General features: G+C 46.8%; 1 protein-coding gene across 1 annotated transcript in view; it reads left to right on the forward strand.

Moving 5' to 3' along the window:
- The first annotated feature begins 6,605 nt into the window (after nt 1–6,605).
- Nucleotides 6,606–24,495, forward strand: part of HTR1E (5-hydroxytryptamine receptor 1E) — a 56,399-nt gene continuing 38,509 nt past the window's right edge. Inside the window, exon 1 of the mRNA XM_006133328.4 lies at nt 6,606–7,037. The gene's annotated coding sequence lies outside the window, so the exon portion shown is untranslated. The remainder of the gene's footprint in view (nt 7,038–24,495) is intronic.

Below are 24,495 nucleotides of genomic sequence, written 5' to 3' on the forward strand. Positions count from 1 at the left end.
CCAACACCACCCATTTAATGTATGGTCCTCATTACTCTAGTCTAGTATCTGACACCCTCACAATAATGCTTCATACTTTCAACAACCATTTGAAGCAGGGAAGTGCTATTACCCTCATTGTACCCAACTAGAACTGAGGCACAGAGACTGAGCAATGTATCCAATGTCAGATCAAGAGACACAAACTCAGCTGTGTCATGTCCTATCCTAACAGCCTAACCACTGGAGCATGCTTCTTCTGTACATAGGGATAAAAATGAACATCTATAGCTGTCTTTCCAACACTTTTCATAACAACTGAAATTCACGTAATCTTTACAGATTAAAAAAGGATAATTATAAGACTTCATTGGTTTATAATGCTTTCCTTGACAGTCGCTATGAGACACTCTTACCCATATAGCTCCGAGTGACTTGATATTTGTTCCTTTCACTGAAATTCCATTGTCTGGGTAGAAATCCTTCCTTGAATACTTTATTTGCTTAACATTGCTTTTGCTAAACCAGGGAGGTTCTAAATTCTATTACAATAATATTTTTAATGCCCACCACTTTGAGATGTTTGTATTGAAGGCTCTACATAAGTAAATGATGAATGAATCCACGCATCATCCTATAAAGCAGTTAGACTGAATTGAGTGGAAATCATTTATTCTAACCATATTTGAGATATGACTTAGGAGGGACGGTAGGATGTATGAATCACTACTTGGTATGATGGTAAAGAGAGAGATGGTATTATGAAGTTATATGATATGCTGTGTCACATCCCAATGAGTCTCTAAATAAGTATTATCTTTTAAATAGATTCTTATATGTTTTTAGATAGTACCTAAGGGCTCCCAACTGAGATTGGGTCCCCAATATACTATGCACTGTGAAAGAAACATTCCTAATTCCCAAAAGTTTACAATCTAACTAGACAAGATAGAAAGTGCTATGAAAAGTACTGAACGTTAATCTCACAAGCTATGAGGCTAAGGATATAAAGAATGTGAAAGAATATTTTCCAGTTTAATGAAAACAAATTGCACAGTGCGATTTGCTTCTCTGCTCCCACTTGGTGTCACAGGAAGAAAAGTCATCTAGTTGGATGCTTGCTTATTTGGGAATTGTTTAGTTAAAGAGGTGCTCTGTGAAAGAAAGGAACCAGTTCTCAGACAGTAGGGGAGCCATGGTTGCAGGGCCAGCTGCACCTCTGACAGAGCCAGAACTAATCACAGGCTGACTATTGCAAAAGGCCCTGAGCAGCTCAAGGGGGTCCCCATTCACTTTTTAAGTATGTCTGTGGGGGCAGAAAGATTTAGTGCCAGCAATTGGCTAGCACTGCCTCTGACCCCATCCATAGACTCTGGTGCACACTCCCTCAGGTCTCACATCTTCACCTCTCAGGGTGGAATCCCACAATTCTCCCACAGCCTGAAATACCTTGTGTATCAACCTTTCTCACCCTGCAGGACTGAATGGCAGTCTGTGACCCCTGCATTACAGTGACCCAAAGCAGCTGTCTTAAAACAAAGACATGGTTTATTTAACTAGAGTAACTGAGGGTATGTCTACACTACAAAGTTAATTCGAACTAACAGACATTAGTTCGAATTAACTTTGATAGGCGCTACACTAGCAAACCGCTAGTTCGAACTTAATTCGAACTAGCGGAGCGCTTAATTCGAACTAGGTAAACCTCATTCTACGAGGACTAACGCCTAGTTCAAATTAAGTAGTTCGAATTAAGGGCTGTGTAGCCACTTAATTCGGACTAATGGGAGGCTAGCCCTCCCCAGCTTTCCCTGGTGGCCACTCTGGGCACCACCAGGGAAACTCTTCTGCCCCCCTCCCGGCCCCGGAGCCCTTAAAAGGGCACGGGCTGACTACGGTGCCCGTGCCAGGTGCAAGCCTGCCAGCACCCAGCCAGCAGATCCTGCACCTGGCACGGCTCGAGCCAGCCACCCGCTGCCACCCAGCCCTCCGCCTCTTCCCGGGACCAGGCTGGCAGCTCCCGGGAGCCTGCCCAGGTCCGCAAGAGGCGGGCGCCCGCCTGGTCTAGTGCAGACATCATAGACCTCATCCACGACCTCCGCACTAGGCACAGGAAATTGGCTGTCTAGGGCAGGATAGCTGCCAGCCTGGCCACCCAGGAGCAGGTGTGCATGAAAATCAAGGTGGTCCAGTGAGACCCCCGACCCTGAGTCCTGAGCTTAGAATGGCCACACTGGGTCAGACCAAAGGTCCATCTAGCCCAGTAGCCTGTCTGCCGACAGCGGCCAACACTAGGTACCCTGGAGGGGATGGACCGAAGACAATGTCCAAGCCATTTGTCTCCTGCCATCCATCTCCAGCCTGCCACAAACAGAGGCCAGGGACACCATTTCTACCCCCTGGCTAATACCACTCCTTGGACCCAACCTCCATGACTTTATCTCACTTCTCTTTAAACTCTGTTCTAGTTCTAGCCTTCACAGCCTCCTGCAGCAAGGAGTTCCACAGGTTGACTATTTGCTTTGTGAAGAAGAACTTTCTGTTATTAGTCTGAAACCTGCTACCCATTCATTTCATTTGGTGTCCTCTAGTCCTTCTATTATGGGAACTAATGAAGAACTTTCCTTTATGCACCCTCTCCACACCACTCGTGCTTTTATAGACCTCTATTATATCCCCCCTCAGTCTCCTCTTTTCTAAGCTGAGAAGTCCCAGTCACTTTAGCCTCTCTTCATATGGGACCTGTTCCAAACCCCTGATCATTTTAGTTGCCCTCCCTTCTCCCACCTCCTTTTCCCAGTCTCCCCGAGTTTTGTTCAATAAAGAGAGTTTCTATTTTTGAACACACATGTCCTTTATTTTGTACATCAGGAAGGGGGGCTAGGGAGGGGTAAGTGCAAGGAGGTGAGGGAGGAATGGGGTACGAGCCCCCGATGGGGAGGACTGGGGTAGCTCTGCGGGCTCCTCTGGGTGGAAGCTCTCCTGCAGCCCCCCGATAAACGCCCCTACCCGGATGGCAGCCTGCGGCAAGTGCAGCCGGGCTGATGGCCGAGTGCTGTGATATGCCGAGTGTGGGTACTCAGGGCACTCCAAGCCAGGACTGCTTTGCTGTCCCTCATCGAGTTAGACAAGCGAGCAGGGAACCCCTGAGAACTGTCTGTCCGGGGTGGGGGTCGGGTCCCTTTAAGCACAGCCCTCGGCTAGCCTGAGACAGCAGCTCCATGCTCTAAGTCCTCATCTGATGCCCTGCCGGCACTGCTTCCAGCCATCTTTAACCCCGGTTCAGGGTCCACTCAATGTGGACATGCTAGTTCGAATTAGCAAAATGCTAATTCGAACTACTTTTTAGGTCTAGATGCACTAGTTCGAATTAGCTTAGACATACCCTGAAGTACTAACTTCTCCCACCCCTTCCATGAATACTGGCCTGACAGTAAAGAGAATGCTCTGGTACCATAACTTCTGTTTGAAATAAGCATGACATTTCCAAACATTATTATGCATATAAAGAGCAGAACATCTCTAGTACTGTTTCAGCTTTCCTCCAGACTTCATTTGGCAGTATACCACTGAGATATGTTTATATTTCAGACAATATGCTTGTGAAATAGAACAAGTAGAACCCAGAGTTGTTTATCAAAAGATAAATTCTGCCTATAGCTACATAAATATTGCTCACCTTAACTTCACTAGGAGCCGCACATGAGTAATCATGGGCTAACTATAGTCCTATAGTGTTGTTATAAAACCCTTCAACAATTTACTCCTTTATATCCATCAACTCATGATAATTTACATCACAAATTCAGATACATCAACTTGAAACAGGTCCTGTAATTATAAAAAAATCACTGGGTCAGAAGAGTAAACCTAAATGTCTAGACACATAAAGTAATAGGAAATTGATCAAACTACAAACACACAGATAGAAAATAAATGCAGAGACCCAAAATAATTATTTAGAAAACTGAACAGGAACAAAAGTATGCTGAGTCAAACAAAACAAGCATTATTCATTAATTCAATTAGAAAGTAAAGGGGCATTTTGTTCTAGGTACAGTTTTTATTTTTATCAATGATGAATAACAATTATTTTCTTATCACACATATTATTTTTGTAGCTATTACAGGTACAGCTATTCTACCTAATGTTCTTATTAATTTGATCTATCCTATCTATCTTTTGATCTTTCCTATCTTTTAAAACAGGGGTGGTGAAGGAAGGGTTCATTCTAACGGTTTTCGGGTGCTTTAGTTTGGTTTACACCCTGACCCTCGTCTGTGCTAGTAGAACAAATTTTAAAAAGTATTGAATCATATTCTCAAGTACAAATCAACTTCCACTGACTTCACTCCTTCTGATCACAATTTAGACTCTGAGGTTATGTCTAGACTACATGGCTCTGTCGACAGAGCCATGAAGATGAGGTTTCTAGACATAGGAAAATGAAGCAACGATTTAAATAATTGCCGCTTCATTTACATCAAAATGGCTGCTGCGCTGTGCCGATCAGCTGTTTAGTGGCACAAAGCGGTAGTCTGGACACTCCGCAGTTGACAAGGGAAGCCCTTGTCGACCACTCCGTTATGCCTCGTGGAATGAGATTTACCGGAGCGGTCAACAAGGGTTTCCCTTGTCGACCGCGGAGAGTCCAGACTACCGCGCTGTGCTGCCAAACAGCTGATCGGCACAGCGTGGCAGCCATTTTGATGTAAATGAAGCAGCGATTATTTAAATTGCCGCTTCATTTCCCTTTTTCGAGTACACTAATCTATATGGCTCTGTTGACGGAGCCATGTAGTTTAGTCGTACCCAGACTCTGATCATTTCCTTTTACTCTGCCAACTCTCTAAGGCTACATCTACACTGCAACACTATTTTGGGATACCAGAGTATCCCGAAATAGCTATCTTGCATCTTAATAGCAAGCCTGTTATTTTGGGCTCGCTATTCTGATGTATGATAAACCTCATTCCATGAGGAGTAAGGGATATTTCAGAATAGTGGGTTATTTCAAAATGTGGTGCTGTGTAGACAGCCCAAATTATGAAATAAGCTATTTCAAAATAAGATTGAAATAAGATACACAATTTGTGTAGCTTAAATTGAGTATTTTATTTCAAACTACAGTGCAGTGTAGATGTAGCCCAACTGAACTGTAGATGTAGCCCAAGATGTAGATGTCTTTGCCAATGATATCATTTTGTATCTAGACCTGCCCTATTTGGAGTATTAGGAGTAGGTGCATGGATACCAATTTTAGATGGTAAAAGTGGAAAGTATGCAGCCACAAATTAGCTCAACTCAGCAGAAGACAATTGCCAGATCAGAGTTCCCAGGATGTGAGGGGCGGGCCCAGTTTTCTGTTTGTGTTGTTCGGCATTAAAGGCAACACTTGTTCTCATTTTGATGGCTCAATTGACAAATTTCTGGTTTGTGACCAAAATTTGGCAGAATCTGAGCAGTTGTGGGACTTCTGTGCAGAGAGGGTCCAAATGTTTAAGATACAGTAGGAATGGCTAGAGTAGGGGTAGCCACCCTGTGCCATATGTGGCTTTTCAGAAGTTAATATATGGTTCCTTCCATAGGCACCAATGCCAGGACTGGAGCCACTGGTACTAACTTTCTAATGTGCCAGGGGGTGCTCTCTGCTCAATCCCCACTCTGCCCCAGGTCTTGCCCCCACTCCACTCCTTTTTCCAGGGCCCCAACCCTTTTCCCCAGTCTGCCATGCCCTTTCTCCTCCCTTCTCCCCTAGCCTCCTGTAAGCCTCAAAACAGGCATTGGGTGGGAAAGGGAAGGAGAGGTGCTTCTGTGCAGGGCTGCCCACAGGTGAGAAGTGCTGTGGGGGTGGAGCTGATGGGAAGCTGCCACCATATTACTGTGTCCCTTTGGCCATGTGCATTGGTAAATTCTGGCTTCTTTTCAGGCTCCTGTTAGGCCACTCCTGGGCTAGAGACAAGGCCATTCCTTAGGCAAGCGAATTGAGGGGCTAGAGGTCACAAGCTAGCAGGACCCAGTCATGGCTCTGGTGGAACCAAAACTCTAGAGCTTGAGCTAAAAGCCAGCTGGCTCTCAGCTGCGGCTGCAGCACCCTCCTTTCTCTCTGCAAGTGGTCTCAGTGCCACTACATAGACAGCGAACCACCCCCAGGCGATGTGTGGGCTACACTGGGACTTTGCAGCTCTGTGGCATTTGTGTCCAGACCCCGTAGCTGGAAGGAGAGGGGCTGGCAGGGACACTGGTCTGTGTTTAAGCAGTGGCTTTGGGGAAGGGGCAGCCCCAGAGTGGCCACGGTCCAGCTGACAGATCCAGGGCTTCCCGTGGGGGGACTGGCGCAGCTGGGCATGCTATTGGCTTAAACAGTGGCAGTTAGGGGTTGGGCAGGGGCTTTTACCTTTCCCCCTTTGTCCCCTTCCCCCAAGAGCTCCCGCGCTGCGCAGCAGCTCCCAGGTTGAACAAGCGGGAGTTTCGCATTCCCTGGTGGCTCCAGCGATTAAGGCGGGTCTAGCCCTGCCGCGCCCCTCCCACCCAGCCCCCTATTGCATGGGACGCGCTGCCCCCTAGTGGCCGCGGCGGGACTGGCTGCAGCTGGTACCCTGGCAGAGAAGTCAGAGCCGCCGCTCTCCCCAGCCCGCTGTCTCCTCGCCCTCCCGCGCGCGCATCCCTGCGCTCCCTCTTGCCTCCCCCTGCGCCTTTGCCGCCTTGCGCCCACCCATTTCTGCGCCCCTCCTCCGGGCTGCTTTCCACACCCTCGCTGGGATCCGCGCGCACCGTGTGTCCTGGCACCATTGCTACCTCCCAAGTGAACGGACCCGGCTTCCACCCCTAACTCAGCGGCTGGGCTGGACCTGCCGCAGCATGAGGAGACCCTTGGAGGTTCTGCTTGGCGGGCTCTGGTTTTGGGAGACTTGAGCTGAGATCAGCCACGATCCGACGGGGGCGCAGGGGGAGAGGCCGGGTCCCCGGCCAGCAGCGCCGAGCATGGTGTTGGGATGAATGAAAGCAGCGCGGCTCGAGCCAAGCGGGGGCCTGGAGGAGCCGGGGATTTCCGAAGGTGAGTGACACGCGGCACAGGAGCGTGTTTGCCAGCGCGCAGGCGACTGTAAAACAGCCCCTCGGCTCGTGGCTTAACCCCTTGCTGCAGTTCCGTACAGTCAGGCGGGGCAGGGCAGGTGCTGGGGAGCCTGGGGCATAACCCGTGTCACTTATGTCACTTGCTGTGAAGTTCCCTCGGTGCCTCGCCTCGTGCGTTGATTTGCGGAGTAGCGGGATGACTATACGAGACGGAAAAAATGCTCCTGGGAGTGGGGACGCCGCTCACTGGCCGGGAGGGGCGCCCCGGGAGCGGAAAGGGCTTGTCTCTTTGCCCCTCTAAAACACCTGGCCCGGGGAGGCGGCGGGGAAATGATGCTGGGTTCGTAACGCCGGGGAACCAGAAAGAGTCGGATAACTCAGAGCGCAGGGGGCCCGCTGAGGTCCCCCCAGCCACGCAGCAGTGGGCTGCCCCGCCGCTCTCACCGTGCAGTAGCGCGCCAGGGCACATGTGGGAAGGGTGGCGGGTCAGCTGCCTCAGGAGCCTGTCGCTGAACAGCGCCCCTGCCACCGGGCGTGGGTCTGAGAGAATTCTCACAAGGGAAGGCTGGGGAAATAGTGAGCTGTGTCTGTATCAGGGATTTCCCTACACCCCCATGCGGTGTATACCCCCCGAATTTCCCCTCCCCCAGTTTTGTGAACTATGGTGCCATACAGCCCACCTTCACCCTCACGGTGTCACCCCTCATCGGCCCTGACACCCCCCTTGTAAATTCGAACACTCCCCCCCCCCATTTCAATTCCTGGGGAAGCTATTGGTCTGTATTCACAACAAGGAACGTCTGCGTGATACCTGCACTCTTGTGTGTATCGCATAGTGTATGCGCAGGGCTTCACACCCTCGTGGGTCCTAAGAACTGCGGGGAAAATCCACAGCGTCTATGTTGACGGTTTGCTGCTTCTTGCCATTTCTTACAACCGCTGTCCGTGCAGCCAGGCTGGGAAGACTGGCCCGTGCGTGCCTGCTCTTTAGTTTGTCTGTGAAGTGCTTCTGACTGCATGGAGTCAGAATTCAGGTCCTGGCTCGGCAAAGCACTATCTTATGTGTACGTTCAACTTCAGGCATGTGAGCAGATCTGTTGAAGTCAATGGGGCTTAAGCACGTGCTTTTTGGTCCATTTTTGCGGGTCTTTCTTCGTCTTCATTGCCCTTCAAGTGGATGATATGGCTCATAAAGTGCTTCAAGCAATGGCATCAGAATTATCACGGGTGCGCATTATTCAGCTATTTCACTTTTGTCGTCTAGGTCCCGATGCTGATAGGGATGTGGAATTAAAGAAAAACTGCCATTTCTTTTTTAAAAATCGATTAATCCCTTCATCTAGGTATATGACTAGGCAAGCCACCGCTTTAGAATAAAACCATTTAAAATGGAATAAAAACTGTTCACAGGAAATTGAAATACAGCCTGCTAACAGTGGACTCCTAGTTGGTGGTCTCCAATATTTTGCCAGTAAAGAAGTATTTTGCAGCAGCTAAATGGCTACACAGAGAGAATTTGACAGTGGTTTCAAAGGACTTATGTCATTATTATCTTCTTTTGGTGTATTTTCCCTAACCCCTTGCTGTGAATAATAAAGCCATTCATACAGCATGGAGCAAAATTCCGTAAGCAGTACTTTTTGTGTGCCTTGCCACCTTATGTGTATATGAATTGTGTCTGTTATCTGGTTTTGTGCCCATTCCAAATAGAAGAGTGTCTACATTTTGTCTGGAGGACTATGCTCCTGACCACTCCCTGGGAAAGAAAACCTTTTCTCCATCTCTACTACTACATGGTTTCTTGATGTCAACAAGAAAAAACAATAGTCTCTTGCAGTTTTTCCTGCATGATCTATCCCAATAAGTCCCTTAGATGGTAAAATTAATCTTTGCAACAGCCATACAAATAAATTATTGCCAGACATACATTGATGCCAACAATCTACCTACCTAACAGCTAATTTTAAAGGGACACTATGAAAGCTGACAGGTGCAAAATGGAAACATTTTTTTTCTAACTTGGATTTGAAAAAGAAAGCTAAGAGCTCCTCTAAATTTAAAATGGGAACATTATTAAACTGACTTCATTTTTTCTTGCTTTAAGAGGGTGGGACAGTAGAAGGCCAGATATCTGGGGTTCAGAATATGTTTGCACTCATTTTCAAGTCTTACCCCACTTTTCCCAGTTGCTCCATTTAGGGAAGCAGCCAAGATATTAAAAATCAGAAGTACTACAAACTGAAACAAAAAAATCTAATTCTTTGAATTTTAGAGGAAATTTGGAAAGTGCAAGGAATGTCGGATTGGACCCTAAATAGCTGCTACCAGATTCCCTCAGGATCTGTGGGAGGCTAAGGCTTCGAGGCCCTGTATGCTGGCAGCCTCCTCTTTCCCCCAGCAGCGTAGTTCCATTGAGCCATGCTGCTAAGAACTCCTCCTTAGCTCTGGCAGCTTAGGGACCAGAGCAGAACTCAATGGAAATGTTAATACAGGATGAACCTCTCTAGTCCAGCACTCTTTAGTAAAGCAGTATCTGTGGTCTGGCATGAATTTAGTTAGCTGCATATCCACTTATCATGGGTGTGGTCACGTTTCCCATGGCCCCATACACTTTATTTTCAGGCACCAGTCCTGGCTTTCAGTGTTTTATGCTGTTATTTAGGTAGAATTTACCCCTAAATGTCTTCTAAGAGCTCAGTAAGCAGTGAAAGTGTTGATAATGCTGCTAGACAATATTGATCTCCCATGGTTTGGCAAACTCTCTGGTTCAAAAATGGTCAGGTCCCTGGGATGCCAAATTAGACAGGTTCAACCTGTATAGCCTTCCACCTGAAAGAATATCTGTCACAAAGCTGGAAGTGGAACAATGTGCATGTCCCCTTTGACCTGACTCCATCCTTTTTTCTTTTTCTTTTTTAAATGTAGGTTGGACCTTACAGTAAGCTATCAACAGTGTAAAGAGTAAAAAGAGGAGTGGATAGGGCCTTAGCAGCCTCTTTTGCAGAGATGAGACTGGGTACACATAGAGGACGAATCCAGGGATTTAATGCATCCAAAGGTGCTGAGGGAGCTAGCTGATATGATTACAGAGCCATTGGTCACTATATTTGAAAACTCGTGGTGATCAGGGAAGGTCCCAGATGATTTGAAAAAGCCAAATTTAGTGCCCATCTTTTAAAAAGGGAAGAAGGACAAGCTGAGGAACTACAGACCAGTCAGCCTCACCTCAGTCCCCAGAAAAATCATGGAAGGGATCCTTAAGGAATCCGTTTTGAAGCCCTTGAAAGAGAGGAAAGTGATCAGGAATAGCCAACATATATTCACCAAGGGCAAGTCAGGTCTGACCAACCTGATTGCCTTCTGTGACAAGGTAACTGGCTCTGTGGACATGGAGAAGGCAGTGGAAGTGATATACCTTGACTTCAGCAAAGCTTTAGATATGGTCTCCCAAAGTATTCTTGCCAGCAAGTTAAACAAGTATGGATTGGATAATTGGACAGTAAGATGAATAGAAAGCTGGCTAAATGGTCTGGCTCAAGGCATAGTAATCAACAGCTCGATGTCTGGTTGGCCGTCAGTGTCAAGAGGAATACCCCAAAGTTCAGTTCTGGGGCTGGTTTTGTTCAACATCTTTATTAATGACCTGGATGAGGGGATGGATTGCACCCTCAGCAAGTTCGCAGATGACACTAAGTAGGGGGAAAGGTAACTATGCTGGAGGGTAGGGGCAGAGTGACTTAGACAAATTGGAGGATTGGGCCAAAATAAATTGGATGAGGTTCAACAAGGACAAGTACAGAGCTCTGCATTTGGGGTGGAAGAATTACAAGCACAGCATAGGCTGGGAACCAACTGGCTAAGCAGCAGTTCTGCAGAAGAGGACCTGGGTATTTCAGTGGATGAGAAGCTGGATTTTAGTCTACAGTGTGCCTTTGTAGCCAAGAAGACTAATGGTATATTGGTGTGCATTAGTAGGAGCACTGCTAGCAAATCTAGGGAAGTGAGTATTCCTCTTTATTTGGCACTGGTGAGGCCACAACTGGAATATTGAGTCCAATTCTGGGGGCCCCACTACAGAAAGAATTTGGACACACTGGAGAGGGTCAGAGGAGGACAACCAAAATGATTAGGGCAGGAGTGGCCAACTCATTCTGGGTAAAGAGCCACGATAGCAGTGGATCCAGTGCAAAGAGCCACAGCAAAGTTGTCGAGCAAAAAAAATAAAAATAAAAATAAAAAAATTAAAAAGTTTCTGCCCCTTTAAGAAACCACATTTAAACATGTTTTTAGGCTTTTTGGCCACAGCAGGTGTCTGCTGCCTGCCGCCATTTTTATTTCTGTAGCTTTCATGGCTGCACCGGATGGCTCCCCTGCCTAGATCAGCACAGGGAGCCAGGATGAGAGGGCCGTTTTTCGGGACACGGGTGCAGCTTTTGAGCCATAGGGGGAAGGAGGAGGCTTCAAGAGCTGCACCCAGGGGGGAAGGAAGAGCTGCATGTGGGTCACAAGCCTCTGGCTGGCCATAGCTGGATTAGGGGGCTGGAGCATACGACGTACGATGAGAGGCTAAGGAATTTGGATTTATTTAGTCTACAGAGGAGTTAGGGGGGATTTGATAGCAGCCTTTAACTACCTGAAGGAGGGTTCCAAAGTGGTGGAGGGAGGCTGTTCTCATGGTGACAGATGACCAGGAGCAATGGTCTCAAGTTGCAATGAGGGTGCTCTAGGTTGGATATTAGGAAAAAAACTATTTCTCTATGAGGGCGGTGAAGCACTGGAATAGGTTGGTGGAATCACCATCCCTAGAGGTTTTTAAGTCCTGGCTTGACAAAGCCCTGTCCGGGATAATTTAGTTAGGATTGGTCCTGCTTTTAGGATTGGTTCTTCTTTTCAATGATCTCCTGAGGTCTCTTCCAGCGCTAAGAGTCTATGATTCTATAATCTCTCCATGCGAAGATCAGAATGGCTCAAAAGTGCTGCTTCCATGGCATTTCCATACCATTTCAGAAAAGCTGACAAAACTCCCAATATATTTAGGGGAGTAGGCATTAAAAACATTTCTCTGTGCCCCTTCTCTCTCCTTAGTGATATTCACTTTGCAGAATTTAAACAGGAATTTTAACAAATTTCTCCAAAGTGCTCACTCTTTGAAAAGTGTTTATCAGCTTTTTATCTTGTAGCCGGTGGTGTGATGAAGGATGAGTTGTACCCGCACAAAGAAATGCTCAAGAACATACTCTAAGACTATGTCTACACTCGCGGCTTCTTGCGTGAGAAATATGCAAATGAAGCTAAGCGTGGAATATCGCCGAGCCTCATTTGCATACCTAATGAGCTGCCATTTTTGCAGAAGAGGCTCTTGCGCCAGAAGGAGCTGTCTACACTGCCCCTTCTTGTGCAAGAAAAAACCTCTTGCGCAATGCCATTATTCCTGAAAATAATCGGCGTAACAGCATTGTGCAAGAGGTTTTTTCTTGCACAAGAAGGGACAGTGTAGACAGCGCCTTCTGGCGCAAGAGCCTCTTCTGCAAAAATGGCGGTTCATTAGGTATGCAAAGGAGGCTCGGCGATATTCCACGCTTAGCCTCATTTGCATATTTCTTGCGCAAGAAGCCACGAGTGTAGACATAGCCTCTGGGTGCTTCTACACTGCACCTGTAGCTTGAAATAAACTGCAATTTGAGCTAGACAAATTAAGTCGCTTATTTCAAGTTAATTTCAAAATAATTTATTTTGTAATTTGGCGCGGTCTACCACAGCTCCAAATTTCAAAATAAACAACTATTCCAAAATGTCCCGTAATGCTCATGGAATGAAGTTTACAGGGACATCAGAATAGCAAGCCCGTTATATTTCAAAATAACGGGCTTGTTTCAAAGATGCGAAATAGCTATTTTGGGATACCAGAAGTATCCCAAAATAGCTCCGCAACGTAGACATACCCAATGGGACTGTTCATGAGATGCATATTTATTGAACTATGTATCTGGACTTCCCAATAATTCCTTCATCTTCACATGTCTAAAGACATCATCTCTCCTGACTAATGTGCAGCTTTCACATAACTTTACATGGGGCTCAGGTACAAACAGACTGAACTACTCTAGGACTGTTGGTTAACAGCTCTCCCTTAGGAACTGGTGTCTGGAGGAGATCACAAACATATAGGAGCCTCCAGAGGAGCAGTGGGGAGCACAATCATCAGCTGCAGTCGCCGCTCTTCCAACGACAGCCCTGTAGTCACCTTCCCCTGTTCACTGGGGCACGGGACACAAAGCCACCATTACACACTACTCAAATACACACACCCCACAGTGTCACTGAGCAGTACTGGAAGCAGCTTCCTTGTGCTCAGGTTGTTCATGCTGTGGATAAATGTGGCAATAATCCACAACATCAGCTACAACGCTTCAGTTAAAGTAAGATGTGCGCCACTACTTGTCAATAATTGGCTTGTTGATACATTCGTGGCATTCAACTACAACTTTCCTCACAGAAACAGTGGGAAGCACTCCCTGTGAACAGGCTGAGTGTTAACAACCCTATAAAGAATTAACTGAATTAAATCACTCTCCTGTGGCCACATTCTCTGCTCAAAACCCAGCATGACAGATTATCTAGCGCATTGTGACATATTCCCCTGACTTGTGAAGTTCACCCCTCTTTTTATCCTAGCTTTTGCTCTAGAAATGTTGCTGCTGTTTCTCCTAATTCCCCCCAGGAGACAAACAAATGCTGACCCACAGACACATGAGAAATCAAGGGAAATGTTTAGGTGCTGAAGTGGTGACAAAATGAAGACAGACAGACAGACTAATGAGCAGTTTTCAGGTGTTCCGTTTGGTACCAGCATTACTACCAATTATCCTCCTTTGGTAATATTACATCTTTTAATAAGGTCCAGTAATGTCATCCTTTCTCAATACTAATCTGACAAGCAAAGGCCTCTTCAAAAGCATTGTCTTGCTGTGTGGAGATTGCTAACATTTCAGGCTGTCAGTTCCTGAATGTACAGACTTCAGCACTTGAACAATCTAAAGCCAACTCGTTCTCTTTTGGTGGGAGTCTGGGATAAAAGCAATAGAGCTGAAAAGTAGCATAATGTATGTTAAAGTCCTGCGGTCAGAAGAGCATGTCCAAGTGTGCCGGGTAATCTGTGATGTTGGCTCTTAAGGAGCAAGCACAGCTGCAGGCAATTGAATTCAGTTTCAGTAAAGAATGAACACTGGGTCTGCCTGTGGGACGTGGCTTGCTTTTCATCCTGTTCCCTGGACTATCAGGGAGTGAGGGGAAAATACTTGCATCCTGTGCATGCCTCTCACACCCAGCATGAGTTCAGGTGTGAGAGGCATGCACGGAATGCAAGTACTTTCCCCTCACTTCCTGATAGTCCGGGGAACAGGATGAAAAACAAGCTGCATCCTGGAATACAAAGCTGTTGCCCCCCTAGCCTCTTGAAACTCTGCCCTTGCCTAAGGGGATTTTCAAATGTGCCTAAATGAGTTAGGCATCTAACTCCCATGGGAATCAATAAGAGTTAGGTATCTTACCTACGTGATTTTGAAAACCACTAAGGCACCTATCTGCAGCTCTAGGTAGCTAAATATCTTTGTAAATCTGGTCCTTTCTGCCTCAGCCAACTGAGCAAGCAGATCTTTGGGGCCTGTTCTTCTCTGGTATCTCCAAAGTACTAAGCACTACACTACAACCCCTTACTCAGATGAATATATGGGGCCTAAATTACATGGTTCCCATTGAAATTAACCATTTATTTCAATGGGAGCAGAGTTAAGTGCTTTTGAATACCCATCCAATGAGAATCGTGTGTATCACCTTAAAATTCACTCCACCCAGGTGCTTCTTTTAAGTGTCTTGATTGCAGGCTCACAAAACCAAGTGATGCCCTGCTGTGTGATGCAGAACCAAGCCTGTGGGGTTCCATGGTCGATGGAATTGAAAAAAAATGTGCCACTTGGTAAAGTCCTTGGGATTGTGTCATTTATATTTTCAAAGGTTACAACATCCTGTCTTTTTGCAGAAAGTCTAGATGGTCGAAGGCCCCGTAGGCTGGCACTGTAATCCTTCAGGAGACATACATCTGATGTAACAAAACTTGCATATTGGGAGTCATTCAGAGTGTGAACTGCTGCTACACAATGAGCTTGGATGGCACAGCAAGACATAGAAAAGTGTGTTTAAAATCAATTACATGCTGAATGCCCCTTCTAATCTGATTAGTTGAAGTGCTCAGAATGTAGTTCTGAGCTTGGTAGGGGAGCTTGGGGAAGGAGGTTATTGAAACATTTTCAGGTCACCTTTCAGAAAGGCTGAAACACTCTGCTATTTTACTTAAAAGCATTCTAGAGCAGTGTTTCCCAAATGGTGCTCTGCGAAACCCCAGGATTCCGTGAAGTGAAAGTAAGGGTTCCACAAGAACTCAATCACTCTCCTCCCTCCACCCCCTTAAAGAGACAGAGAGGAGCCAGCATGCAAAGATGCCGGCTCCTTCTCAGGTTTACCGCCGACTTTCAGACACCTCCCCTCCCCCGCTGCCACTCTGCATTTCCAAAGCCTGCTCAGGACATGCATATCTGCATTTTGGCCCCCAGGTCTCCCCGGTCCACTCCCCAGTGGTGGGTTTTGGTTTTTTTTTTTTTCTTTGCTTTACAAATTTCCCTCTGGGCTGTAGGAGTTCCTCGAAATTCTTCCGAGTTTAAAAGGGTTCCGTGGCCAAATAAAATTGGGAAACACTGTTCTAGAGTAATCCGTGTCTCCTTTATTCTGTCACACAGATCATTTGGTGTGATGGTGAGCAATGGAAAATGTCAGCTTCTTCCACAAAAGCTGTTTCACACTGTTCACGGGATGTACAAACATGAAATTCAAAATCTGTCCTGAAAAATAGTTTCAGGACATCTGATCACCTGGGATCTATCGCTCGTATCCCAGAGGACATACAAATGAAATTGTAAGGTGTTTGGGGAAGGGACTGTGTTATTTCTTTGCCATTGTACAGCACCTAGCACTACGGGGCCTGATCTAGTGGTCTTAGACTCTTTCTCCTCAGAATAACCATCCCTAGCCATAACCACTTGCACACTTAGGGTACGTCTAAACTACATGGCTCCGTCGACTGAGCCATGTAGATTTGTTTGTTCGGCAAAGGGAAATGAAGCCGCGATTTAAATAATCGCAGCTTCATTTAAATTTACATGGCTGCTGCGCTGAACCGACAAACAGCTGATCAGCTGTTTGTCAGCTCAGCGCGCTAGTCTGGATGCTCCCCTGCTGACATGAAAGCCCTTTATCAACCTCCCCGGTAAACCTCATCCTATGAGGCATAACGAGGAGGTTGATAAAGGGCTTTCAGGTCGGCGCGGGAGCGTCCAGACTAGCTCGCTGAGCCGGCAAACAGCTAATCATCTGTTTGTCGGCTCAGTGCGGCAGCCATGTAAATTTAAATGAAGCCGCGATTATTTAAATCACGGCTTCATTTCCCTTTGCCTATCAGCCTAATCTACGTGGCTCCATTGATGGAGCCATGTAGTTTAGACACACCCTTAAAGTTGAGTACTTGCATAGATGCTTGTCGAACTGAGGCCACAGTACAGCAAAGGTTGACCCAAAACTCAGTGAAGTCAAGGGGAGTCTTTCCATTAGGCTTTGGGTCAGAGTCCAAGAGAATATATTGGGGTGACAAGGTGAATTGCTCAGCACCTCTGAAAATCATGCCACTTGTACTGAGATGCCTTAATATGAATTCAGGCACCTAGCTTTAGGTCTTGAGTTTAAAATATTGTCTTAAGTGACTTGGCCCATATTACCCCATAAATCCAATGATACAGTTGTGAACAAACAACAAGTCTACTTAATCCATAAGACCTCATTGGTCGCCAACTAAAAATGAACTTGGGTGGCCACAAATGAAGTTCATCATCCATGGTTGACTATTGAGATCTAATATTCTTCCATTTACATTTTGAAGAGTAGTTTTATGTTGTTCCATTTTCTTATTCCTTTGCTCTCATAAATGTAAATGTTATGGTAAAGAATTAGTGTGTGTAAATTAAAGGCATCATAGTTCCCTGCTCCTTACCACTGACAAGAGAATTGAACAGACTTACCTACAACTAAAATTTTGGAGTAACTTGCGGGTTGTCATAAATTGTGGGGTGAAAACAGAGCAATCATGTTATTTTGTCTGCCATGGACTGAGTAGCAGGAGGACTCTGAGATTTTGTAATGATAATCCACACTACTGAAACCTCCTCTTTATGTGTTTTATAGTCGAACATCTCATTCAAAGGTCACATTAACAGGCCTCCAATTTATGGAAAGTTATAGCAAATCCTTAGTCAGATAATAAAGACCCAGTTCAGTAAAGTGACCGATTAATGTTCTGAGCTGCCCATTCCTGGAACAGAGCTGGACTGGCACTGGCACTGCATGGTGCAGTATCGAATGTGTTTTTCATCAGTTTCTCTGTGGACCTTTGTTCCATTTTTTTCCTACAGTTACAATTGAGGCGGTAGACACCAGTTATTTCAGACCATCTTCAATGGAGGTTTAATATAAAGATTGGAACAACATCTTTTAACATAATACAACATCAGAATGGACAAAGCTATAGCAAGACATAATAAAATGAGAATCTGAGCAGTGTAATGGCAAAATTTGATCTCTTTTATGTTTGGTCCCTGCACCCGTTTCCCAAGTGCAAATGGATTGATCACTTTTGCTTTGATTGAGGAGAAGTATTGTCTACTCAAAAGAAAAGAAAACAGGCAAGAAAATCCAACAGGCATTTGAATGAATCACAAAAAGGAAACCTTTCAAAATGATACAGTCCTTGATGACATCAAAGTCCAAGTACACAGAAACAAAAAAAGGTTTCAGATGAAACCAGAGCTGGAACATCCCATGAAGTGCACATGTACCCCATCACAGAAAATCAAGGAGCCCTTCTAAACTTTGAAAGTATTTCTATGAATTTACTAAACTTTTTTGAAAACAATTTGATAACACAGAATATGAAAGTCATCAGAATTTTGCATGTGATCATGCAGGAATCAGGAAAACTGACTTCTACAAGAATGAGATCAGCAAGGAAACCAGTCCTGTTTGTAAGATGGTATAAAAACAACTACCAGTCTTGCAGATTCTTCCAAAGTGAGTACTCATAGAAAGTCAGGATCCCAGGGGAGTATTAGGGTTGGTACAACTGTTCATGCTTTCAATAAATATTGTTAATGTAATGAAAGCACACAAAACATCACAACTGGTCTCCTGAGGTGTCTAGATTTTCAGTTACAGATGATCAGCCTTTTGGCCTAGATACACTTTGGTCACTGCCTTTATTACCGAAGGAAAAATTAAATAGGTAAAGATTCCACCATAGTGAGGATAGCATTACTCTGTGTCAATAATTGTTGAAGCATTCCTAATTCTCAAGAAGCAGTTCTGGCTCAATATATCACCAGACTGAAAGCTCACTGAAGTGCTTTAGAACATGGGTGTATCACCTGCATGAAGGTATTAAACTACTTCACAGGAGGAATTGTTGGGTAGTGTCCACAAATACAGTTTTAGTGTCCGGAATACAGTTTTAACCTGGCAATTTGTAAACATGTGCATGGACTTTGCTGACAAAGTACTGCTAGCAAAAAGTTAAACAAATTATTCTAAACAGGTTCCTCAAGAATAAGAAAATACATCAGCTGCTTCCTCCATATCTATCTTGTGTTTCACTAGTCCCCTCGATATTCTGCAGCACAGAATGCAAAGGTAGTTTTGCACCCTTCTGATTTGGGCTGCTGCAGAGTTTGGCACCCAGAGTATTTTATAGCAAACTGTCCCCAGCTGCTTATGGGCAGAAGCACCACCAATACTAACTGCAACATTACACATTGTCTTCCCCCCTTCTCCCACCAAGAGATCTCTCCTCACCCAATCTCTATTCCTGATATATTCCCATGCCAGTGGCTTTGTTAGATAACATAAGATGCTGTGTGCAAAGGTTAAAGCAAGGGGATTTCTCCCTCGGCCAGATCCATGGCTGTAGAAATACAAAAGGGCCATATCAGACGGGGAATGATTTTCTGTGTGTCCTGTCACATTTTGCAATAAATATAATCACATATTTTCCAGTCTAAATCAGGGACTCTCAACCTTTGCAGACTACTGTACCTATTACAGCACTCTGATTTGTCTGGAGTACCCCAAGTTTCACCTCACTTAAAAACTACTTGCTTACAAAATCAGACATAAAAATACCAAGATGTCATAGTGCACTATTACAGAAAAATTACTAAGTTTGTCATTAGCTTCAGAGGGTAGCCAAGTTAGTCTGTAACTGGAACAACTTAAACAACTAATAGTCTAGCAGAACCTTAAAGACTAACAAAACATGTAGATGGTATCATGAGCTTTGTTGGGCACAACCCACTTCTTCAGATTAATGGAGTATAACTTTGTCATATTTATCATATAATTATAACAAATCAATTGGAATATAAATATTGCACTTGCAGCTCAGTGTATTTGTGTATACAGCAGTATAAACCAGTCATTGTTAGTACCATATTTTAGTGTGCACTGACTTTATTAGTGTTTTCTATATAACCTGTGGTAAAACTAAGCAAGTATCTAGGGGTATGTCTACACTACAACGTTAATTCGAACTAACGTAGTTCGAATTAGTTAATTCAAACTAAGCTAATTCGAACTAATGCATCTAGAACTAAAAACTAGTTTGAATTAGCGTTTTGCTAATTCGAACTAGTGCGTCCACATTAAGTGGACCCTGAAGCGGAGTTAAGGATGGCCGGAAGCAGTGCCGGCAGGGCATCAGAGGAGGACTTAAAGCGTGGAGATGCTGTCTCAGGCTAGCCGACCCCCACCCCGGACAGACAGTTTTCAGGGGTGCCCCGCTTGCAAAGCAGTCCTGGCTTGGATTGCCCGGACTACCCACACTGGGCACATCACAGCACTTGGCCATCAGCCCGGCTGCACTTGCCGCAGGCTGCCATCTGGGGAGAGGGGGCAATTGGGGGGCTGCAGGAGAGCTTCCACCCCCAGAAGCCCGCAGAGCCAGCCCAGTCCTCCCCATCGGGGGCTCGTGCCCCATTCCTTCCTCACCTCCTTCCACTTACCCTTCCCTAGCCCCTCTTCCTGATGTACAAAATAAAGATACCGTGTTTTCCAAAATGGAATCTGTCTTTATTGAACAAAACTGGGGGAGACTGGGAAAAGGAGGTGTGAGAGGGGAAGAGAGAGGCTGGGAGAGGGGAAGGCAACTACAATGATCAGAGGTTGGGAACAGGTCCCATATGAAGAGAGGCTAAAGAGACTGGGACTTTTCAGCTTAGAAAAGAGGAGACAGAGAGGGGACAGGATAGAGGTCTCTAAAAGTAGGAGTTGGGTGGAGAGGGTGCATACAGAAAAGTTCTTCATTAGTTCCCATAAAGAAGGACTAGAGGACACCAAAGGAAAGGAATGGGTAGCAGGCTTCAAACTAGTAACAGAAAGTTGTTCTTCACAAAGCAAAGAGTCAACCTGTGGAACTCCTTGCTGCAGGAGGCTGTGAAGGCTACAACTAGAACAGAGTTTAAAGAGAAGTGAGATCAAGTCATGGAGGTTGGGTCCATGGAGTGGTATTAGCCAGGGGGTAGGAGTGGTGTCCCTGCCCAAGGTTTGTGGAAGGCTGGAGAGGGATGGCATGAGACAAATGGCTTGGTCACTGTCTTCGGTCCATCCCCTCCAGGGTCCCTAGGGTTGGCTGCTGTCGGCAGACAGGCTACTGGGCTAGATGGACCTTTGGTCTGACCCAGGACGGCCATTGTAAGCTCAGGGCTCAGGGTCGGGGGTCTCAGTGGATCCCCTTGATTCTCTTGCACACCTGCTCCTGGGTGGCCAGGCTGGCAGCTCTCCTGCCCAAGCCAGCCACTTTCCTGTGCCTAGTGCGGAGATCGTGGAAGAGGTCCACGATGTCCGCACTAGCTCAGGCGGGTGCCCGCCTCTTGCGGTCCCGGGCAAGCTCCCGGGAGCCGCCAGCCTGGTCCCGGGAAGAGAGGGAGGGCTGGGGGGCATCGGGTGGCTGGCTCGATCCGTGCCAGGTGCAGGGTCTGTTGGCTGGGTGCTGGCAGGCTTGCACCTGGCACGGGCACCGTAGCCAGCCCGTGCCCCTTTAAGGGGTCTGGGGCCGGGAGGGTGGCGGTAGAGTTTCCCTAGTGTTGGCCAGAGTGGCCACCAGGGAAAGCTGGGGAGGGCTAGCCTCCCACTAGTTCGAATTAAGGGGCTACACACCCCTTAATTCGAACTAGCTAGTTTGAACTAGGATTAATCCTCGTGGAATGAGGATTACCTAGCTCGAACTAAGCGCTCCCCTAGTGTAGCGCCTATGAAAGTTAGTTCGAACTAACGTCTGTTAGTTTGAACTAACTTTGTAGTGTAGACATACCCTAGATGAGCTGATGTACCCCCGAAACACTCTACTACTGGTTAAGAACCATTGATTTAAAGGGCTTATTAATATAGCATATGAAACTGCTCATATGACTTATTGTATTGAACTTGATGTGGTGGCCAAAGGTTCTCACATCAGGGGTTTCAAATGCACTTTAAAATGTGGCTCATTGGTCTATGAAAAGTGACTGCTCCCTGTATCAATTATCAGCTGGTGGTGAAGCTTCACCTCTCTGTACAGCTTGTGCCTCTCCAGGAAAGGGTTAAACCACTCTTCACTAAATTCAGGAAAAAGTGAAGCAGTTCCTACAATAAGGTGAAGGAGGGGAATAAGGAGTCTCATGGCCAGCAAGTTCTGGGAAAGATCTTTGCTGGTTATGCCTGCAGAACGTACAAAGGACAAGACATGAGCCTGAACTGTCAGGCAATGTCTACACTGCAGGCTTTTTGCACAAGAACAACTGTACCTGTGCAAAAACTTGCAAAGCGTCTACACTGCACACGTGTTCTTGCACAAGTAAATTTACAGTAAAGCATCAGAAAAGAGGGCTTCTTGTGCAAGAGTTATTCCTATCCCCATGAGGAATAAACCCTCTTGCGCAAGAAGGTTGTGTGGACGAGCAACAAGGGTTTCTTGCACAAGAAACCTCTATGGCTAAAATGGCCATCAGAGCTTTCTTGTGCAAGAGAGCGTCCACACTGCCATGGACACTCTTGCGCAAAAGCACATCTCTTGCGCAAAAGCACATGGCAGTGTGGACACGCTCTTGTGCAAAAACTCTTATGCAAAACACTTTTTGCGCAAGAAGCCTGCAGTGTAGACATAGCCTCAGTGTACAGCACAGCCTCTGGAAAGCTGCTGCAACATGAACCGTAAGACAGCACTGGCTTGGCAGAAGGCCAGCGTGTCTCTGGTGATTCCTCGAAACAAAATGTTCCCTGTGACATTTCCGAGATTGTAAAGGATTCACTAGCCCCCACAAACCCTCTGTTCTGTGTGTGCCACACTGACAATAAGAGAGCTCACCCATCAGACAGGCAGCAATTCACTAGCCCACCCCTCACGGCTAGGTCAGAGGAATAATGAGAATATTCACTCTTCAGACAGGGTAGAGATTCACTAAGCCCCTATTTTTCATCTATTATCAGATGAGTAGGATGTTTAGTACTTCTCCATGTGGGAAGTGATTCTTGGATTAATTGCACAGGGTTGCAAGTGACTTGGAGTTTTACCAGTTACACTGATGTAGTCATAATCCCCAGGAGACATTTATTCTGGCATAAAAGAGCTTTTTGTAGCTTCACTTAAACCCCTTCCCATCAGACCTAAACTAAACTGAAAAGACCACTTTTACACATGGGGAGGAGAATGCACTCACTGCTAGCGCACCTCCTCCTGGCTGGGTGTAGAGTAGCAGATTCCTTGTGTGCGCACCCTGCTGATAGCTGACCCAGCCCTGCAGTTGTCTGCTTGTTCTCCCTTCACAATCCTCTTCTCATATCATGTTTGGTCCCTGTACAAAGACCACCCCCAAAGTCATGGTCGGTGGTCAATTTTTATTACACGTCTTCCCTACTACCAAGCCCCCATGGGCCAACCTTACAATACAGTTCCCTCCTTTCAACTTGGATGGCTGCCGTGCCAGGCCACACGTTACACCCATCCAGCTGCACCATCCAGCATTACGCCCACCAGCGGTGGGGTAGGGAGGCTCGGGCCTGCCCACTCTCCTGAGCCCCAGCCCAGGGCCCTAAGGCAGGGGGAAAAACGACCTCCCACCTGCCTGCTGATGGGCCCTGCCCAGCTCTGGGAAGCTTCTTGCCTGTGGGCCCCTCCTGGCCCACACGCTTGCTCCCAAGCCCTCTGGAGGGTAGGGTCACTGCCTTGCTGCGTCAAGAAGTCCCACTCATCAAACGCCAAGTCTATCGGGGTCAGTTGCTCGGCGGCAGTGGCTCTTGGTCCAGGCGTAGTGCAGCGGGCCTCATCCCCTTGAGCCACCGATGTGACATCGCCTTCTCCCGCCTGGCTCCCTTCCTGTCTGGCCCAGCAGAACTGTACTAAGCGCTTGAACCCAGGCCAATCTGTCCCCAGCAATGCAGGGTGGGTAAGTCGGGGGGCCACTGCGACCTTGCAAACTGCCTCCTCCCACCCATTGTTAATTCAGATTTGGACCGTGAGGTAGGAGCTTATGTCCCCAAGTACGCAACGTATCCAGATCCTGCCCCCTGGCGGTAGGTGCGCCCCCACCATGTCCATCCTCACCATCATTTGCCCACACCCCGACTCCATTATTGCTTTGACCGACTTCCCATTTATTGTCACCCATCGGGTGACTGGCCGTTGGGCCAGTTTGTCCCGCGGAACACCCACCTGGGTCGGTTGTTCATAGGTGCAGTCCATGACAGGGCAATCCTGGCGAAAATGCCACTCCTTCCCGCACTGGTAACAGGCCCCTCAGGCTGGTGGGGCTCCCTTCAGATGGGCTCCTGGTTCCTCTCCAGCTGGCTTTACTCCGCCGGTCGCAGGGTCGGGGTTTTGCCACACCGGCGCTAACCTCCTTTCCGGCTCTGACCCCGGGGTTGGGGTCTGTCCCTCCCTTGCTCGTGGGGGAGGTGGATGTTTGAGACCCCCAATGGGACCAGGTGGCTTTCCCTTCCCTTCCGTGCCTTCGGCAGCTGTGAACCGCTCCATCAGGGTCGGTTTCTTCTAGGGTGTCAGGAAGGTGCCAGCGGACCCATCGTTGGCCCTCGGGGGGAAGGATCTGTACGTACTATTTCAGGATCACCTTGTCGGCAACCTGCCCCGCCATCTTATTCTCCAGTTCCAGCCATCTTCTTCCGGCCTCTTTAACCCAGTGGACGACAGTGCGTGGCGTCTCGCCTGGGCTGTACCAGGACTCCCGGAAGCACTGCCGGTAGGACTCCGGAGTGATGCCCAACTGGTCCAGTATCGCCTCCTTGACCTTAAAATAGCA

This window comes from Pelodiscus sinensis, chromosome 3 (assembly GCF_049634645.1).
Source record: "Pelodiscus sinensis isolate JC-2024 chromosome 3, ASM4963464v1, whole genome shotgun sequence".
NCBI lineage: Eukaryota > Metazoa > Chordata > Testudines > Trionychidae > Pelodiscus > Pelodiscus sinensis.